Source organism: Rissa tridactyla, chromosome 6 (assembly GCF_028500815.1).
Source record: "Rissa tridactyla isolate bRisTri1 chromosome 6, bRisTri1.patW.cur.20221130, whole genome shotgun sequence".
In the NCBI taxonomy this organism is placed as follows: domain Eukaryota; kingdom Metazoa; phylum Chordata; class Aves; order Charadriiformes; family Laridae; genus Rissa; species Rissa tridactyla.
The window spans coordinates 70,681,278-70,702,775 of NC_071471.1; the positions used below are offsets into that span (position 1 = coordinate 70,681,278).

The window sequence follows — 21,498 nt, forward strand, 5'->3', positions numbered from 1 at the left end:
TTAGGAAAAAAAGGTAATTTATTGTGTTTTGATTTATTTATTCATTTACTCTTAGAGCGCTACATTTTGGCTGTTGACTGCATGAGCAAGCTGCTCGTGATACCGTGGTCCTAAACTTTGCTCATCACTTCAACTTTTATAACATCTTTTTTTTTTTTATTTTTTTTTTAGTTGTAAAATGCAAAGACAAATATTGAGTTAAAACTTTCTCAGCCCTTTTTTCCCCTTCATGCTAACCTTTTGCTAGATTAATCTGTACTTGTTGATGGTTACGCCTAGTTGAATTTCAAACATAAATTTATAAGGTGCTCTTATCCCACCATGTAAGTCTCCCGATCTGCAAATAATAGGATAATTAAACATTCATGTTTATGAAAATGACTTTTTTTTTTTTTTTGCTAGTATATTTTGCAATTCGATTAACAGACGTGGGTCTTGGGTTCCAGCTGTACTGTAGTATCCTTCAGCTCCCCTTGACTGCAGTAAGCAATTGCTCTGACCATTTCCAACTTACAAAACAGTTCCCTTAAAGATTTCTTCCTTTCCCTGAATCATAAATTGCCTGGCTCCGGGATCGCTGGCTGGATGGGGGAGATGCAGAGGCTGCTGCCCTTCCCCCGAGCAGAGCACGGTTAAACCATGTGGGGACTCGCAAAAAGCGCAATTCATTCTCATCGATCCAAGGGAGAAATACCTGGCATGGGGATTTTGGTTATTTACATCTTGTTCGAGACAGTTCATCTATTAAAAAGAAAGAAAAAATTAAAACCAAGGTTTTGAAAAAGAGCTTAGGCGATTTGTACGCTATGGATGGCTCCACGTATCATTGGAGGGGAAGGAAAATGTATTTTTTCCTTGCTCTCTGATAGACATCCCAGGAATACTTGTCCAAGGGCATGGGCGATTCCTGCTGACTGACTCGCCGCGGTGGTTCTTGGGTGCTGGTTCTTTGGCACTGACCCTCGCCTGTCCCCGAATGGGATTGATCACAAAGTAAATCTCTGTAGAGTTCAGCGTGATAAAAATACGATGCCTAATCAAATTGCTTGATCTTAATTCTAGCTTGGTTTTTTAAAGAGCTGTAAAGATATTTGCGTAATGTTTATTTTAAACTAACTTAGAAAATACATAATAAGCTGGTGCGAGTGAATAATTTCCTTTTTTTTTTTTTTCTCTTTTATGTCAGTAACTCAGTGTAAGTATTTTTTTGGTAACTAAATCGTGGTGGGTTATGTTGATGTGAAAATAAGATATTTAAAAATTTAAAAGAAAAAGTTAAAAAAAGTTAAGAAAAAGTTAAAAAAAAAAAAAAAAAAACAAAACCAAAACCCAAGCAACCAACTAGCAAAACCTGCTCAGCTCTGCGAAGATTTCTATATGTGTGGCCGTGAGCCCCGTTTTGGGGACCTTTCTTGAGGATGGGCAAGGAAGCTGATGGGAATGCAGGGAAAGCACTAAAGGCGACGTCTTCTGCCGTGCAAATTCAATGGGTTAAGTAGGACTGAAGATTTGTGAAGGTTTTGAATTTTAGTTCATATTTTGAAGTCCCTCAGTCCATTTTAGAGCCTGAATTATAACAGATACAAGAAAATGACAGGCTTAATGTCAAAATTCAGGTATTTCAAGACCCCAACGCAGAGAATTTATAATGCAGGTGTAAGGAGGGATGCCAGCAGTAAAGCCGTGGCTGCATCAGGAAAGCAGCCTGCGTTTTAAACGCAGCACAGCTCATTTCTGAAAGCGCTGAAGGCTCCGATAGACACAGGCTCCAAAATAACGGGCATAAATTGCACAGACAAACGATGGCCTTTGGGCCCAGGTGCTGTGCAAGGGGATGCGCCATGGCGTGCACTGGAGAAGGGGTGGTGGGTCATAGCCGGCTTTGAGGACTCGCCCAGGAGAATTAGAGATGTTTTCTTAGCAGGTTTATAATCATTTCCCATCGTTGAGCACGCGGGAGAGCAACGGGGAACGGGGTATTGTACCAAAGCATCTCTTTTGAGGTATTGTATCATCGTATCGGGGTTTGCTGCATTGTGTAGTCTTAGCAAATGGTGTGAAAATAAACACCAGTACGATATTTGCTGATATTAGTAAGGATGCAGTTTTAATTATTCTAATGTACCTTAAAATTTTCCTTTCCTTTAGTCTTCGAACTGATTCCCAAGCCGTGGCAGAGGGCTGTGTGTTAGCTATGGTGTAAAATCCAACCCGTTGCTTATCCAAATCTTGTGCCAATCTAAGGTTCAAGAAAATGAATGATTTATTTGTCAGGAATACAGCATGTTATTTTCCATTTTCTATAAATATTAGTGTAAAATGTGCCAGTGACCTTTCTTCACTAGCATTTTATTATGCCATCTAGTTTATTATTTTTTGTGTGATGTTAGAAGTTACATACGCTTTCGATCTTCCATTCACAACCCTCTTACTTAACTGAGTATTTGATTTAAAGGTCCTTTTGTCTCAAAGATAATTAACTTAAAATATATTTTGAGATAATTACAACACAGATATCACTGGCAAATGGGCCCAATTTAATCTTACGTGCAAGTATATACATATTCTTTTGTTCTTACGTTTTAATCTGAGAAATCATATTTTGGATTTTTTACCCAAACAAGTGGGCATTGTGGGTAAATTAAACTTTACCAACTTGTTCAGCTCATCTTTGCCAAAGGGGTGCCGTTGTCAAAGATGCTTTGTTGGCCATAAAGTAAGATTTATACTGACAGTTTTATATAGCAACCATAATATTAATTTGAATTATTTTTGTAAGAATCTCAGAGCATCTGGGGAAGATCCATCTGCATGATGTTGACCTTACAGATGTTCAAGTTGATTCATAGAGGAATTAAGTAATTTGCCTGTGCTCATGCAGTGAGCAACCAGCAGTGAAGAACTCAAATCATATATTATTTTCACGTGAAATATTCTGCTCCGCTTCGATAACTAGTACATTTTCCATATGAACGTTAACCCGTAACTCTAATTGGGGTAGCACATTTTGGGTGCATAAGTGGAAAAATTATTCCAAATTTTATACAAAAATAAGGTCAACGTAGTATTTAATTTTTAAGGTCAACGTAGATGTAGACAAACATTCACCTGGAACAACCCGTAGAGGCGTGTGCTTTTGTGAAGTCCTCCCAAGATGGTCCTTCCTGATTCCCATCTTTCCGCTGGAGGTTATCACTTCCAGAATATTGTTGCAAAACAACACTGGCCTCAGGCGGAAGGAGCTCGGATGGCTTTGTATGGCTTAAATAAACTGATGTAACCCGTTTGATGGTGACTGATGTAGAGGAGAGCGCTCTCCTGAAGCACTTTGCAGGGGTGGCGAGAAGGTGGGGGAGAGCTGGGAGCCTCTGCTGTTTGCAGAGCTCCATCTGGGAGACGCCGCCTTCTTTACAGCCTTGAAACGTAGAACATAAAGCTTTTGGAGTGTGGGTTATAGACCCAAGGATAATAAACGTCAGCCTCATCAAAACTTTCTGTAAAACGGTTATTACTCGTAATTGAGATAGATATACTTTGACATCTGAGAGCTGAATAATGATTGCGATGTTAGCGCATACGTTTATTTCACCTTTCTCCTATAAAAAGATGGATCAGGCAACATCTATTGCATTATCAAATTATCCCGAGAATTGGAGTGTGTTGCACGTAAAGCTTCAGTTCTAATAATACTGTGCCAAATTAGTAGGAATGAATAGATGCTGAGTAAATAATCCTGTTTTCCTGTTAGTTTATAATGGATTTGTTGATAGGAAACAACTTTTCTATCTGTTTACATCATGATAATTTGATAACCCATTTGTATTATTTAAACTGCATATTTTGTAAATGCTGAAGCAAAGTAATTTGTAACAGAAGCAGTGTGTAGGAACTGCTCTCCTAAAGTGTTTTTTAAATTGCTTTGCTTGCAGCTACAGAGTTTGCCATAAAGAATGATTTCTCATTCTGAAATTTCAAAGCCGCAGGAGTGGTCATATAGCTGAGAAAGGGACAGCCTGATGATTTAAGACTATTTAATGCCCCGCGTGTTGTAGAATAGAGTGCTGTAGACCTTCCTGGTCTAGCAGAACATATCACTGCAGTTTCTTAATGCCCTAAACCAGGAAACTGATTTATCACCTATTAGGTCTTATTAGATCCCATTCAGAGGGAAAAATGAACTGCTGTAGCTGGATGGCAGAAAATTAATTTGAAATAAATGTTACATAGTCAGGCTTCTTCAGTTCTTTTATCCAAGTCAATCTCTGGCTGGAAAGCTGCGTTTCCTGGTCGGATATGGTTTGTTGCATGGAGGCATATGGGGCATGCACGCGGGAATACAGGAATGATGTAACGCTGTCTGTTTGAGATGGGTGGAGCTCTGATGTGGTCGCTTCACACATGCATCATCTAGACTTTTTTTAAAAAACATTTGCTGTGCCGTAAGACGTCCTCCTTACCCGACTGCTTTGGTGCGTGCAGTGGTACAGGGGAGGAGCTGGCAGGTACCGCATTGTTTGGGGTCTCACTCCATCTGGGGAGGGGGCCCGAGTGTAGGGTTTTATTTCTTCCGATAGCACTTCTTCCCAGGAGAAATCATGCGGAGCCACTGTAGATATTTTCCTGCAGTTTCAGATTTTTACGAGTTTAAATCTGTTGTTTAAAACTGGAGCTGCTAAATGTGGGGCACAAAACCAGACAAGGCACTCGCTAGTTTTTACAAATGATATCCTGCTGAGTTCAATTCAGCGCGTAAGGGCAGTGGTCTTGATCTCCATTTCCTTACTATTTTTCCAACTATGCTTAGAAACATGGGTTGATAACAACGCACTTTGGTAGCAGCAGAGCAGATTGTCTGGAGCGAGCAGCTGTAGCTGCAGAGGCTGGGAGGAGGAATGTGGGGGAGAGATGATCTTTTCTTCTTCTCACCCCACTTTTCTTTCAGCTTTGCCTTTTATTGCTGTTATTTTTAGTTTAGATAAAGATTCCTTTAAGCGCAATGCAAGAACAAGCCTTCAAGTCAAAAACACATAATTGCAAGCCGCCGGTGATGTGCAGGGCTTTCACCTTGGCTTTACCTTCAGAAAGGACACCCTCTTGGGAAGACATCATTCTTTGTTGTCCCATCCGAGGAGCCAGGTATATATAGACTACTGAATGGTGACTACTGAAGTCACCTGGCTTTGAAATCCGCTGATCCAAACCGGCTGGCGGACCTTCCCCCGGAGTCCCACAGAACCGATGGGGCCGTCAGCAGAGTCCTTGCACTGCCCTGGCGGCACCCACAAACTCCTCAGCCCAGGTCCACCAGGTTTTTGACCCTGTTCCCCTTCAATGAGGAGTTTTCACTCCTGTATGTCCCTGCCCTTGTACCGCTGAGTCGAATAATCACATCTCACTACACGGGCAGCGACGCACCTATTGACTGCTCCTCACATAAAAGGAGAAAATATTGAATTCAGCTGGTGAGTTGGTAGGGAAGCACAGGTTTGCTTCTCGCCCTGATCGATCATACTCTTTTGGGTGGTGAGACTTCTTTAAGAATGAGAAAATGAGGTTTCTGTTATTGTCAGAGGCAGCAGCAAAGATTACCTTTGCGGTTCCAGATGAATTAATGTTTATTTATTCTTTAACACCAAAGGATAAAATACAAATATTTTGTCTTTCATGTGTACGTCATCATACCAGCATTTTCCTGTTCCAAAATTAATACCAATTATGCTCGGTTTTGTGATCTGCAGCTTTCTGCTCAGGGCAGACTGCCTTTATTGAGTAGGAAAGTCAAAAATGGGACTTGCAGGGCATACAGGGCAGGTCTTTTAAGATGGAAAGTCATTTGCTTCTCAGTAGCATCTTCTGATGTACAAAATGAGATCTCTACAAAAGGTTTGACATTCACTTCAATTGACGTTGAATTCAAAGAAATTCAAACACCCAGTTAGTTCCAGATCAGGCAGTCGTCTTCCCTCGTTGGCCGGGGCCTCCTCCCTCTCTTGCTCTCTGCCACACGTGTCCCTGGCTCCGCGCAGCGCTGGAGCCCCGTGTCGGGGCACGAGCTGTGGGACTCGCAATGTCTTCAGGTTATCATGGGGATTGTTGGCTTATGCAGCTGTCTTGGAATGTGAACGTCTCCATTCTGTTCAATCTCTGCTTACTCATATAAAAAAAAGGTGGTTTTTTTTTTCTCCAAGTAACCATTATTTCTTCACATATGAACTTTTTTCTGATTTTTGCTCAACATCTTTATTTATTGTCTGTCCTCGTTAATCTGCCCTTCCACGAGGGAGTTACCATATCCTGCGTTCTCCATGCAGGATACCCAGTGAAATTACCAATGCGGGTTTGTTCCCTATTCGGTAGTCGCCCATCCCTGTTGATTTGCAGTGTCCCTCCGTCCTTGTCACACCAAATGCAATAACGTGGGCAGGTGTAATAAGTCAGAAATTACATCTAGTTGGCCCAATGCTGTTACTGTTGCATTCACATTAATTGAGGCAAGACAACATGCTGAAATGCTCTTATGATTTCCAGAGCCATTTTTTTTTCCGTACCTGTCCCTGTAAGCGTGTCTTTAAGTCGTTTTGAAGGAAACAAAATGACATCCCAACGTACTGTGCTGTACAAAGCAACTTAAAAAAAAAACACAAAAAAACCACCAAACCAAAACTGTATTTACCATAACTGAAAACTTCTTAGCAGAAGTTAATTTATACAGCTATGGTCATCCGGTAATTATGATTTGTCACAGACTAATATTTACTTTTTTGACTAATTTAAAACCCATTCATTATACTACCTACAAATTAGGAACAAAGTGTTGTGTTGGACTCTGAATGCGTAGCTGCAATTAAGATACTCTCTTGCAGAAATAATAGGTGTAGGGTTAATTTGGACCACGAGTTGTTTTTTCATCTGTCTTTGTGTTTCTGTACAATTAAATTATCCTACTGTGGCACAGAGAAAATAACACTTTTTTGTGTCTGGGCTGTAACGTGGTATTTTTAAGGGAAGTATTTTTAATGAGACTGCGTAGTGCGGGCTTGTTGACTAAGAGCGGATTAGTTGTGTTTGTTCATTCCATGAGAGGTGAGAGGCTCGGAGCAGCGTTTTTGGCCCCAGTTGTGAGTGAACAACTTTAGTGAAGCAAATTAGGCAATTTCTGATGAAAATGCCAACGCTTGAAGAGTTGGAATCACGGGAGGTCCCTGCAGAAGTCCGCATTTCTCCCTTTCAGTAGCGTTTGGCTCTTAAACATTTAATGATGCCTTGGGAATAAAAATATTGTAATTTTGTCATGAATTACAAATTTGAGTGAAGGTACCGTCAATGAATATATTCTCCATTACAGGAACGGCGTTTGAGTGGTATCGTCATCTAACGCTCTCTTACGTATTGAACTAAATCAGAGTTTGCGAGGCTCATTTGCGCCTTTACGTGCTATGTATGGGATATAGGAAGTATATAACTTCTAAGTATGCATAAATGAGAATTTCACAAGTGCAATAGAGCAGATTAAGTATTAAGGTAGATATAGCTAAAAAAAGATAATAAAAACCCTTCCACAATTTCCCCCAGTAAAATTTAAATTACCCAACCTAAATGGCAAGTGGGGGAGGCTGTTCTTTCCAATAAAGCTAGAGGAAAAGGAAAAAACTCTTAAAATATGGGGGGAAAAATCTTCATCTCGGTGTTTTTATGACAAAAAGTTGAATTTATTTTTGCTATAATTTCTACAACACTTATGTGTTTTCTTTTAAAATACTGCTTTCTCCTGAAAACCTGGAAGAACTGAGGAAAGCTAAAAATAGCACACACATCCAATTTCAACATCCCCTAATTCTTAAACAGCGATTCCCAAATCTCTTTGGCCGATCAGTATGATCAAAACCGAACCCTTTTTGCAGGCTTTTTGTGGATGCTGTAATGCTAAAACTTCTAATTGAAACCACGAGAAATTCTCTCATAGTTTTGTATGTCGCTTGCAACCACTTTGAGTATCTTTTGGCCATCGGTTTTCAGCGGCCACAGTTTGGGTATTATTGACGTTAAAGCTGAAATTACATAAATTTGAACAAACCGTGCATGCCATTCTGCTTTTAAATTGTCTGCTAGTATATGGAAAAAATCCAGAAAAGTGTGCTTTTCACCTTATGTAAACCATTGACAAATCCTCTGGTTGTTCATTGTTGGCCTGTATAAGCTTCTCGCTTTTGCCAGCCTTGCCATAATGTCTGCCGCAGATGGACTCGAAAATGCTGGCAAGTCGTCCCTGTGCGAGCATCAATATCCTATCGAAAAGCAGCGTTTTCCCTGCCCTTGGTGAGTCCCTGCGATGCCAGCATCCCTCTCTGCATCAAAAGCCTCCTGTTGCGAATCCCTGCATCCCGCTCAGATCACTCCTGGTTTACTGGAGCTGGCGCGTCAGTAACGAGGAAGGTTTGGGAGTCGGGAAAATCCAGCTGCTTCCAAACAAGCCTTCGTCCTTGTGGGACCTGGCTGTGTCTTGATAAGTCTCAGCCCATCCTATAATTGCTATAATTGCTGCTAGTTTTGAATATTGACCATTAATATATTGACCAAATCATGGGCCCCGAGTCAGTTCTGTACAACCTCACACATACATTATCGTTTAAACCTCAGTGCGATGGAGGGATGAAGCAAATTGTCTCTTGGCTTAGTGTGAATCCCTAATACAGACGTCCCGCTGTGATGAGGCTTAAAAGACTTGTGTTCTTCTAGAAACTTTAAATGACAGGTCGCTAAAGAGAGACGTTACTCACACTTGTGTTTTTCAGAGCTATGAAGTCTTTTTGCTCCTTGGTATTTGGGCCTTTGCATCAGGCAAGCAGCCACTTGTTGGAATATGTTGAGACTTGAGTATGCTGTCCTCGTGCCTTCCAGCTACGTTCAGCTTCTGCTCAGCTTTTTCCTTCCAGTGATGGCATTGATGGTTTCCCTTAAAACTTCCATTATCAGACTGTACCTTCCAAATTCCTTGTTTTATTAAAAACAGAATTTTATATGAAAATTTTGGAAAATATGATAAAAGTAACATAACTGGGGGGGGGGGAAAGCTTGAAGCTCTGAGCAGCTGAGAACATTTCTGAGTTAAAAACGTGTATTCCTACAGGAACGAGTAAGCTTAAAAGCCATAAAGTCCTTGAAGGATTTTACGATTTCCCATGAATAAAAAAGACCCTGTCGGCGTAGCCACTCGCCCTCGTGCCGCGCTGCAGGGAGGTGGGCACCCTGTGTCCTCCTGCCTGGCCCACGGGGCAGCGGTGGCCCCTTCGGGGTTCAGAGCTGCAGGGTGGTGGCATTGGCCCGGGGGAGCTCAGCGGGGACACAGTCAGCGGGAAATTCAGCTCTTTCCAGGCTGGAAACATTTCAATGGCAAAGTAATATACACTTTTGTACATAATATTATGCCGTATAAGAGTAGGACAATTTCTGATGTTGCTATATACACAACCATTGGTTAAAAAAATCTCAATGTGAACAGTCCCTAAAGGGGCTCCAGGAAAGCTGGGGAGGGACTCTGGAGCAGGGAGGGGAGCCATAGGGAGAGGAGGAACAGTTATAAACTGAAAGGGGGGAGATTTAGATGAGATATTGGGAAGAAATTGTTTGCTGTGAGGGTGGTGAGCCCCTGGCCCAGGTTGCCCAGAGCAGCTGTGGCTGCCCCATCCCTGGAGGGGTTCGAGGCCAGGTTGGCCGGGGCTTGGTGCAACCTGGGCTGGTGGGAGGTGTCCCTGCCCAGGGCGAGAGGGTTAGACTAGATGATCTTTAAGGTCCCTTCCAACCTAAACCATTCTATGATTTTGTTTGGTTGTGTTTTTTTCTGGGTGGGAAAAACTCCTAGCGTTGGGGCTAGTCTGGATTTTTCCCCACTTAGTTTCAGTGGCCCATCTGAGCCCATAAAGTAATTACAGTCTACTCATGGAGAAGCTGCTGGCTTTCAGTGCCATTGGCGTTATAAATTATCTGTCTAGAGATAGCCAAAATGTGTAATTCAGGCCAGAGGAGAACGTAAAAGGAGCATAAATGGTGCATAAATGTTATGCGGGCCTTTTGCCCAACTGTACTTTGACCTAGTCCAGGAAAATCGGTCCAGTGGCATTGACTTCTGTGAAGCGACTGGCTGTTTGTCTTGTCCTTGTGAGGCTCAGAAATAGATGCGCAGCAGAGCCCTGTGTCTGAATTAACGGCGCTGGCGCTGCCGCGCGGCGCATCGCACCATCTGCACCCTGGGATTTATGATGCTCCAGTTTGCTGGTGTCCAGCGATGCTGCTGGAGTTGGGAATTTTTCCAAATTAGGGTAATTTCCGAATTCAAAGTGCTGCTTTTTCGACAAAGTAAATAGACCTGCCTTAGTGCTGGGGATGCACTCACTGCTGTGCCCACATTAAAACAAACTTTTCTATGGCTCTGACGTAGCACAGGTGAGAATTCAACATATGGCAGCCGCACCTTTACGTTAGGAAGCTGCCTTACAAATTCAGCTGTCAGAAATAAAATTTTAGCCTTGTGGTGCACTAAGAAAAGGGTTTCGAAGCTACTATTTGTTTTTTTCAAAAGCCAGATAGTTTCCTGTAGTTTTAAAAATACTTTATCCGTGTAGCATATTTTAGTAGCTTAAAGAGCTTCCTCGGGATTAACGGAGAGAGCGAAATTAAAGTATTGCAGAAAAGAAATTGCAGAGAACCAGCTCTCCTTCTGGAGGATGCAGTTGCTTGGCTTGTGACGCCGGTATTTGTTGTGTTACCCTGGGGAGATGCTTGGCCCTGCCTAGAGAACGGGCGTCCTTTAGTGATGCTGCCAAGCTTTCATCTGCTTCGCCCGTGGGGAGGCTGGGGCAGGGCTCTACCGGCTGCGTCCTCCAGAGGTGGAGCGGGACCTGCCCTGTGCGTGACCTGGGTTCGACAGCCAGGGAACGGAGCTTACCGTATTCTGGTCAACATGTCTGGAGACACGGGTGAAGCTTCACGAACAGTGGTGCGTTCCCATTGGTGGCACATGCATCCGCAATTATACTTCACAACTCATTTAATACAAAAGTTCTTTTAGCAAAAAACTTTGGCCCATTGACACGCTTGGCCGTGTTTTTTGCCACCCCAATTGCATTTGCCTCTGAGGCTTTGACTTTACCAGGGCAGAAATTTAAATTACCAGCTGTAAAATTCCGGTGAGGATTGGCACGTCAGGTCCTTCCGAGGCTGGAGCGCATCCGAAGGCTGCTGTTGTGCCGAGGCAGGAGATTCCTTCTGAAATCGATCTGTTTGCGGTGTCGGGAACGTCCCTCTGCCGCCCCGCGGTTCTGCTGGCGTGGGCTAGGCTTGTTAAAAGAGTGAACCAAAACGGGTTTGATTGTGCAGTTCTGCTGCGGTCTCTTATCAGGCAGCTCGTGTTTATCTGCGGTGTTATTCAGCCCTTCTAAATCGGAGAAAACACATGCCTAGTCAGGGTGAAATGAATGCTGAAGGCAATCGGAGGTAACCGGTGTTTCTGGACTTCCCCAAAATAAGAGATGTATTAGAACAGAGAAAAAACCCCAACGTTATAAATGTTATACTATTATTATCTGCTCTGCAAGCCTGACTTTTGTGCTGTATCATCTGTGACCGTTTCCCTGTATGCAGGATACATTAATTCTCTCCATGGGAGCCAAAAAACCTGCTGATAACGGCGGCAGGGACGGGCTCCTGGCGGGCGTTGAGCTGGGAGGATTTCTCTTACTGGCAGGTATAGAAGCATTGTACTGAAGCATTTATTCCAGTCCTGTCTCCTTGCTACAAACAGTATCAGACAGGAGCCTGAAAGAGAAATTAAAAGAATAGCAAACCACTGATCTTGTCCAAAGGTTAATAGCTGGGTTCGGTGAGCAATAGTCTGTACAGGAGACGAGCCCTGTTCTCGTCTCGCTTGGCTCTCTCCCTCACATACCCCACTGCCTTCTTAAAATGTTTTGTGTCACTTTAATATCTGAGAGCCACACTTTGGATCAAATGCAGGCTTACCTAAAGCTCCAGTAAGGGTTTTTTTTTACTTTACCAGCATTAACGATCACTCCACAAGGCTGTCAGCCACACAAGCATCCTTGGAACAGCAAAGCAGAGCAGCTGCGGGGGTTTATCGTTATTATCTATTGCAAGAAATGGCATTTTAACCTCTTCCCAGGGAGTCACTCTGTGTGTGTGTGCGTGTTGGGGAGGTGGATCCTAATTTTATGAGAGTTCAGGTCTTCTGGTCAGTGTCTCTGTGTTTGTAGTTCTTGGTAGTTAGACAATAAAAGGGATGGTAAAGCATACGACTGAAATCCAAATTGTTTTCAGCTCCCATGGAAACTTTCTGCCATCAGGCATCATGATGAACTTTACATTTTTGGGTGATGGACAAAGAGAAGAGACCTCTCCAGCAAACCGAACACACCTGATTTATGACCCCAGCAGCACTGAAGAGGTGTTAACACACAGATTGCTTTCTTTTTCCGCATTAGTATTCTGTGATGGATTTTGGTAAAGTAATTAAATACCCGCAGGAAAAATGGAGATTATTTTTCAAGGAACATTATGACATTTGTTTAGCCAGCTGCAATTGTCTTAACAATTGATTGCAGGATTGATGAAAACGCCAAAGAATTTGAAATGCAGGGAATCGATTCTATTGATTTATCCATAATTACCTAAAGTAGCCTTAATCTGTATTCACATCTACGTGTGGAAATGGGTGAGTTACAAAGGACAGTGCTGTCAGCAGAAAATGAGGGAGGTTCCCGCGCTGCAAACCTTGAGACTCTGTCAAGTGATTTAAAAACTTTTGGCCAGATTCAGTCAGAACTTTCAGGCTTGGCAGGAAAATTTGCCTGTGATGTCCTGCCCCACGCTTGCCATGAGTTGCTTCTCTTTTTTTAATTATTTCTCTTTCCAGACTGAGTGCTTCTTTAAAAAGCAGCGTGGTAGGAAAAAACATCTTCCGTTGTATTGATTTTTCACCACTGCAAAAACTAGCTGAATTCCCATCTCAGGTCAAGTCAAAATAAGAACTAAGATGACATCTTTGAAGAGCCTCCCCTCTTGCATTGTTAATGGCCTGTAGGTATCTGGCGTGGAGGGGGTGTCAGGAAACCCATCTTCCTTCTCAGCTGGGAAAGGCAGAGCTCGGCTCAGCATCTCTTTGCCTCCATCAGGCTGCCAGGAGAGCTGGGGGTTGAAGCCTGGAGAGAAGTTGGGTGTTGAAGTTGGGTGTTGAAGTTGGGTGTTGAAGCTCCCCCAGCCTTGGCCACCAAGGCTAGGCGAGCATCTCAGAGCCCACAGAACTGTCCTCTGTGGTTGCACGCTTGCTTGGAAGAGCAAATAAGCAAATTTTTAGCAAATAAACTCACCAAGGGAAAAGGTGATGATATCTGTACCGTAGCAAAGACTTTTTGCATTTTATTGAGCAGCGCATGATAATGAAAACTGCTTGTTTAATAGCTAACCTGATTGCAGAGATTTCTTCCAGCAGCACTACAACAAATTACATTTGTTTTAAATGAGGAGATCTATTGCAAGTTTTTGCCAACTACCATAATAAGAAACAGTCTCCCTGACTTCAGTAAGTCTTCTTCCTTGAGAATATTAATGTTTGGGTTAGAGGAACACTAATGCTGTCCATTTGCAACAGGCGCTAGTTTCCCAGTATTGTAGCCTCGGCTAAAAACTCCTAAATTAAATTGTCTTCTAGCATTTCCATTAGAAAACACTATTTCCAAGATTTTATTACTCCGCCATAAAATTCTCTAGGTGGTGAAATTTAGTACATCAGGTTATATCCATGGCTGCAGTTACATCTGAGATAAAATTTCAGGAGACAAAGTTTACTGGTGCTTTTGAAAAAGACTGTAGAATTCTAAAGCCACCACAAGAAACCACGGAGTAGTGGCCAAGAACGGAGGAGGAGCGTGAGGGCAGTCAAGGCCTGCCACAGCTTGTCCAAGGAGGTTGCCCAGGGGGTTCCACATCCTCGGAGGTTCTCAAAACCCGACGGAGCAACCTGCTCCAGTTTGACCAGAGACCTCCAGAGGCATCTTCCAACTTCGACATCTCTGTGCTCCTCTGACTCTACGCCAAGAGCATTAAACAGACAACTGCGCTTCAGGGTGAGCGTTGCCTTGGTGCTGCCCTCAGGCTAAGGATGCTTTTCCTGCTGGGAAGTCCCATCAATTTAAGCAGGTCTCTGAGATGGACTGTGTATCAGTGTGGATCCATCCGGCTGCTGGGTGGGCAGAGAACGTCTGCAAGGACGTTTGAACGGACTCTAAATGCAAACCTCTTTATATACTGTTTATTACTGTAAACATTTATTGTTTGATTGTCCAGTGGTGTAACACTCTTGCCTGTCTATTCCAACAGGGTTGTTCCATCAATTTTATTTTAAGGTGTGAGAGAGCTGTGCTGCAAAGGGGGTTTTGTAAAGTAATGCGTTGTGCCTGCTCTACGGGATCTATTATTGGTAGTCAGACCGCAAGTTTGTCCTTCAGAATTCCGTAACTTGCAGTTATTTTTCATTCATCTGTCCCCATTGTTTCAGAGGACACGCAGCACAGAATATAAATTAGGAAAGAGGTGTCAGTGATTATAGATAATATTCTAAAACCGTTTCTGAAATATTTATTAGAAAATAGGTTAATAAAGTGACATGGTGCACCTGTGCCGTGTGGAGTAGACATTATGAGAAGATTATGCTAATGGAAGTGTTTAGTAGCAAGTCTTCATTGGGATTACTCTGTGCTGTTATCATAGTCAGACCAGGAACTGTAATTCAAAAGAAAGCGAATTACCAAGGTTTTTGTTTCTTATTTTTAAGTTTTGACTGCTCTTTAGCCTGATGAATTAGAGGATATACAAGGAGTCTTTTAAGCATCAGTTTTTCTTAGAGAGAAGGAGACTGGACAGAGAAGTATCATGTACAGAAGTGTCAAATGAAAAGGACTTCAGAAACCTTGTGTGGGCTGGGCAGTTGTCAGCTCTGGAGGTGTGAAGATGGGTGAGGAGTAATAACATCACCAGGAAAGAAAAGAGAGAATTTGGGAAGGGAGAAAACTGGGGGGAGAGGCAGGGAGGGCAGATACCTTCGTGCTCCCTCATTTTAATGATTTTGACTTTCATTTGACTTGTACAAAATACACGTATGAGGTCACTACCTATTCTCTATGGTCCAGGCTTAAAATAATTGGAGAATCACCACGCTGTATGCAATGCCAGTAGAGAAATGGTTATAGGAATATATCAAAACACCGGGTTTAATTCCTATGTAAGTAAAAAGTTGTTTAAAACTCAACTCTACTCTGCGACGCTGAGAAGTTGAAAAAGAATGTGAAGCTATTTGAAGTGATTGCTGTTTAAAAGGAGGCTTTGCTATTCATGCTTTAGTGAGCATTTGCTCAGGTTTGGGTTTTGCATTGGGATTTCAAGGTCTAGGTCTGTTGTTTCATGCGCAGCCTGACAAGATAAGAGTAGTCTGTCTCATACATGCACGGTAAATTTGTCTCCCAGAGAAGCAGAAGCTCAAGCACGGAAAGCATGATGATGTGCAGGAAGGCTGATCGGCTGTAATAAAGCATTCATTATCCTTCCATCTAAATTAACTGAAATGACATCATAATAGTGCCTTTTATAACCTCACTCCAAATTCCCTCTCTTTTATTGAATTATCAGCTAAACCTAAATTATTTTAAGCTGTATCTGTATAGTCTTGTTTAGATAATTATGCTGTCATTAGGGAAGCCATTCGTTCCTCCTTTTGTTCTTATTTTGGATGTTTGCTTAAGGAAAAATACTGGGGAGTACATTTGTAGCTTGTGTTGTTTCATATTTTCGTGTCAAAAGTGTTTTGCATAAGTGCTTACAGTGTAAACCCGAATCCCTGGGTACTAGAGCTAACTAAACAGTGCACAAAATGGAACATACTGTAGGAACGTTGCTACTTTTGCAATATCTCTTGCTAGATTATTTCTCCTGAAAGATCTCTTTGCGGAGCAGTTTGATCTGTGCGTGCGTTACCCGATGAGAGAGGTGCGTTGCAGCATGGTGGGGCTTCCAGCTTTCCTCCGCTCCTTTAGCTTTTGCCGATACTTTCCGATGATGTGAGAGGCTGAATGAGTGAAAATGGGGCATAGAATATTTTTAAACATGAGCAAACAAGCAAATCAGGGCACTTGACTAATTATAAGAGAGAATGGAGGAAGAAACACCGACTGTACCTGAGAAAGAGGAAAAAAAAAAGGCACAGTGACTACTGTTACACTTATAAATTGAATCCCTTTGTCCCTTCTTCATTTATTTTTGCCGGTTGAAGCCTAGATTTGATATGTATGAACAGCCTCCTGCATTCACTGAGGTTGTTTGTAGGAAAAAGAGCCTTCCTGCAAAGGTAAAACTACAGAATCAAACCATTAATTTTTGCAGTACTTGATGGAGCAATCTCTAAGCGTGCATCCACATACCAATTAACCGCCTATGGGGATGTTGGAAGTGATTAATAATCAATAACAGTAAAAACCCCAGAACTCAGTAGCTGCAATTGAAGTTAGTTCATGGCGCGAATCAGCAGCATATTAATTGATTTATTGACTCTGGATTGAGAGCCATAAATGGGCAGAAACTACTGAAGAAACTAGGACTAATCTGTCCTTTAGCCCAGGGCAGGACAAGGTGAATGATACCCCACCAGATCACAGGCGTCTGCTTAACCTGTTTTGCTTGGGTTTGTTGGGTTTTTTTGAGAATTTCTGCCCTTGATGGCCTGTCCTTAGCGTCACAGAGCATTTCCTGATGTCTAACCTGTGCCACGGATTTCTGTATCTCCTGTCCTCCAGCTTCGCCCATCTGAGCTCTCTGCCATATTTTTGTGTCACTCTGGAAGCGTGGTGACTTCAGCTGAACTTCCAGCCGAGGCCAGGGTCAAGTAGAAAAGGAGGAATATTTCATGCCTCCCAGTGGACCGTTATCCTAATAGAACCCAGGCTGAGCATTCTGCAGCCTTGTGGCACATTGATGCTCAACTGTTTTGCTGCCCGCCATTGGACTCAGCACCTCTGTACTGGGCACTGGTGAGGCCCTACCTCGAGGGCTGTGTCCAGTTTTGGGCCCCTCACCACAAGACAGACACCGAGGGGCCAGAGCGTGTCCAGAGAAGGGCAACGGAGCTGGTGAGGGGTCTGGAGCACAAGTCTGGTGAGGAGCGGCTGAGGGAGCTGGGGGTGTTCAGGCTGGAGAAAAGGGGGCTGAGGGGAGACCTTCTCGCTCTCTACAGCTCCCTGAAAGGAGGGGGCAGCCAGGGGGGGTCGGGCTCTTCTCCCAAGGAACAGGCCATGGGATGAGAGGAAACGGCCTCTAGTTGCACCAGGGGAGGTTTGGGATGGATATTAGGAAAAATTTCTTCCCTGAAAGGGTTGTCAAGCATTGGAACAGTCTGTCCAGGGCAGTGGTGGAGTCACCGTGTAGACGTGGTGCTGAGGGACACGGTCTAGTGGTAACTTGGCAGTGTTGGGTTAATGGTTGGACTTGATGATCTGAAAGGTCCCATCCAACCAAAACAATTCTACGACTAACACACTTTTGCAGCCTTCCGCTGTGTGTCTGTGCAATGCATTGTTCCTTCTGGCTTCCCGAGAACTGGTAAAGGTGTCTTACCAGCAAATACATAAAATATCAAGAAATCCCGCTGATGGTGTAAGGCCTGACTGGGATGGAAGCTGTCTAAACACAGAGTAAGGGGATAGTCCCTGCCTCCCAGGACCTAACTACAAGAGCAGAGACACCAGAAAGCTGCTGATGTGTTTGGAGCCATCCCCAGCACCGCTCATCCCCGGGGCTCAGCACACATAAACCTCGTCTGTCCAGGATGTTAATTGTGTTATTTGGTAGATACTTATGCCCTTTAGCAATGGTCAGTCTTCCTTCCACATATCCTGAAGTGACTTCCTTATGTAATCATATTCCTTCTATTCCAGTCACATCATAGGAAATGTTAATTTCCTTCTTTTAATTGGGTTGATAAAGTCTTTTGTCTAACAAATCTTTTCCAATATGTTAGCGTTGGGTTTTGTTGCAGCGTGTGACATTCTCAGTATTGTAGCAGAGTACATTGTGGTCGGTTCCAGTCCCTGAACTTCTCTCTTTTTCAAGGTTTTAACTTCTGTGGCTCTTCCTGACACGGATAATGTATTCTTTTGTTAATCGAAACTGAACTTCGAGAAAAGCACTTTTTATGCACATGCAACTGGAAGCTAATCTTCGTTATTAATTACAGCAAGATAAGGTATGCCGCTGCAGATTGATGTTCTCCATCTGAGCATAGGAGATAGTTTTGATACTTGTCTGTTGGCCCAGTGCTGTCCGAGTCCACCTTTCATCCTTACGTCTGTTAGCAGCAGCCAGATTATTCTTTTGGTTTAATTCACCCTATTCTGAAGAGCCACATTGCCCTCAATTTTTTCGGTTTCTCTAACTTTGACAGCGAAGTTACTGAAAATTGGCAGTCCCTGCTTTGGAGGAGGACGAGGATTAAACTAACACCTGGCATGATTCATAGATTTTTTTTCTCCTCCTTCTTTTGAATTTTATTTGGGCATAAACCTGAACTGTTTTTACGTTCCTGAGTTGCATCAAACTTCACAGGCGATAACATACCATTTCGTCGATTATAGCCGAGAATTCATCAGGCAAAATTTTTTTCTATCCAAATGATCTCTTCAGGGAAGTAATCTTTTTGTCTGATTAACCAGAGGACTGAGCGTCGGACCAAAACAGTGAAGCGATGCCAACCCAACCGTCTTGCTTTTGCCCTGTAGCCCTTTGTCCGTTGTTGTTTCTTCTGATTTTTTTTCAGCCAATTGCAGCTCGTTCACAGGAGGGTCTTTGAACACTCCAGGTAGAAATACTTAGCTTTTTTCTCAGCTGACACCTCTCCTCACTCTTCTGCGGGTATGGAAGAGATTACGAGGTGGGCAGGAGTACACGGAGCGGTACTCAGTGATCTCAGCCTGATACGAAACTCCATTTATCTAAATGCAGCCTTTCCTTGTTGGGCCCCAAAACAATAGAGCTTTACACCAAAGTGGAGGAGCAGTACTGTGGTGAAATCTCTCTACTCTTGTTCTCCCAGTATTGCTACTTCTTATTGCCAGTATTTTAATATATATTCTTAAAAATAGCTTCATCGGATAAAAATTGTGGTAATTTTGGTGTTTTCTCTTGGCACTGGAGGTACTGGATGCGAGCTGCGAGCTTAGCCACGGCAGGGTCATTCTTGCGACTTCGGTTGTGCCAGGAGGTTGTGGTACTTAAATTGGTTGCTGATTAATCTGCAAAACTTCCCTTTTCCTCAGTTAAATCTGGATTATTCAGGATGGATCTTTCTGTTATGGTCCTGTGCCAGTCATGGTTCACTTTGCAGTGCCATGACCTGGGATCGTCGTATTTGGCTGCCCCCCCGTGTTGTAGTAAAGGGACTGTCAATATTTCCACAAATCCTTTCAGTAATGGTCGAAACAGGCACAAAATCCTCATTGACATTTGATTTGCAACTGAAGACATGCTGTTATAATAAAAATACTGTTCTGTTGACTTTCCCTGGGACAAGAACTGGGCTTTCTTCACTGACATACGCTAGGAAGCGTTTTATCCGGTGACAGAAGGATTGAGTGTAGCATCAAATGGAATCGAAATTAAAATGGGCTTTGAATAATTCAAAAATCAACACTTAAATCTCTGCCTCTCTTCTTTTGATGTTCTTTTGTAGAAAGTTGGTGGAATACCTGCCTTCCTAAAGCAGCCTGATTACAGGGGTAGCACACGGGCTGGGAGAGGGTGGTGGGGTTTAATTACAGCTACGGTGTAACAGATGGGCTGCGGTTTGGTCCTTTTGCAGCTGCAATGTGCAGAGGATTCTGCATTATTTGTTCTTTATTGGTATTCACCAGAATTAATATAGGGGAAAAATGAGAGTTACAATTTAAAGAAAAATAATGGTATATAAAGTAATGAGATTGTTCCAAAGCTTAATTAGATGGAGCAGATTGAATACTTTACAGTGATGTCTTGAGGCAACATAATTAAATTGTAGGCATAATCCTCCCTGTATTGGAACTGATTTTATCTTCATAAGGCAAGGAGCGTTAGATGGCCTTTCCTACTATGTTAAATTACTAATTCTTCTGGGAAGACTTATGGATCTCAGTATTATCAGACTTTAAAACCACAAAACAGGGCATAAGTCTACATCTCAAACTGTTGATGGTCTGATTACATGGATAACTTCAGTTTCAATCTTAGTATGTGCTACAGCTCAGTAATTGAATCATAGATCTAAAATACATATATCTGCAGTGTATTGTTCTGGATGCTGAATTCATCTCATCTGTTAAATCTCTTAATGAAGTTGTTTTCTTCTGACAAAGATACCGGTGAATAATGCGCAGAAGTGCCGTTCCTGAAATGCGTCTCTGCGTACGCGGGATGCAGGTGCATAGATGCCTCTGACATCTTAGCTATAAAGAGTAATATTGGGAAGTGTGTGGATGTGTGTATACCTACATATATGTATGTCTTTAAGTTTTCTACATATCTGTTTATATTTCATATATTCTGTCTTCTTTTAGATTTTCTTCAGTATTTTCTTTGATAAATTTGATTTCTGTTTTCACATTTTAAATACTTTCCTTCACCTCCATCACGCTGCCGAGGGGGCGATCTGACTTTGTAGTACAGATACATCCCAGTGGCGCCAAAATTTTTGCCTTACTTTATTAATTTAGTATTCATAAATAATCTCTCTTAGCATCCTGATGCCCGTGTGTTATCTGGAGGCTTCGTTTCTCTTGGGTTACCAAACATTTAGCTAAACATTGATTGATTTATTTTTTTTTCAGCAGAGATCACCAGGTATCTTAAATGCAGTAAAAGATCTTTCTAACTGCCGCTACGGGTTTGTTTTAAAGAATCCTGGTATTTGTTTGTCAGCCTGTAGAAAGGTTAAATTTGTTATTTGCATTTGATGGTGAACTCTCTTTTTAAAGATTGCTGTTGTGAGGGGAGGAAAGTAGTGCGTGTCATGAGTGGTCTTTATTGTTGCTGGTGCTTTCAGGAGCCATAAATCTCTACCACAGTCTGCTCAAAAGACAAGCTCATTTGTCTGGGCATTAGCTGGCAGTTCCCTAGCATAAATTTAAAGTTTTCAGGAGGACTCTAATGTTTATTTTGAAAATGGAGATTAGGGTACCAAAGAATAATATGTTTACTTTTCAGCACCATGAATATGGAGTGACCTACTTAGACTATACCATTTGGTTTTATTTTTAAAGCTTGTCAAGCCAACTCCTATTGCAATGTGAGGAGCATCCTTTTTAGAAAAGCAATAAACGACACTGGGTGCTAAATTAGCATTTTTGAAGTAGAACAATGAACAATGTTTTGAAGATTGTCCTTCAACAGCATTTTTATGTGTTACTGGGCCGTAAG

The 21,498-nt window shown here is 42.5% G+C and overlaps 1 protein-coding gene across 2 annotated transcripts in view; it reads left to right on the forward strand.

The window, feature by feature from the left end:
• DOCK1 (dedicator of cytokinesis 1) overlaps window positions 1-21,498 on the forward strand; it is a 323,977-nt gene that overhangs the window by 213,862 nt on the left and 88,617 nt on the right. The window lies entirely within an intron of this gene.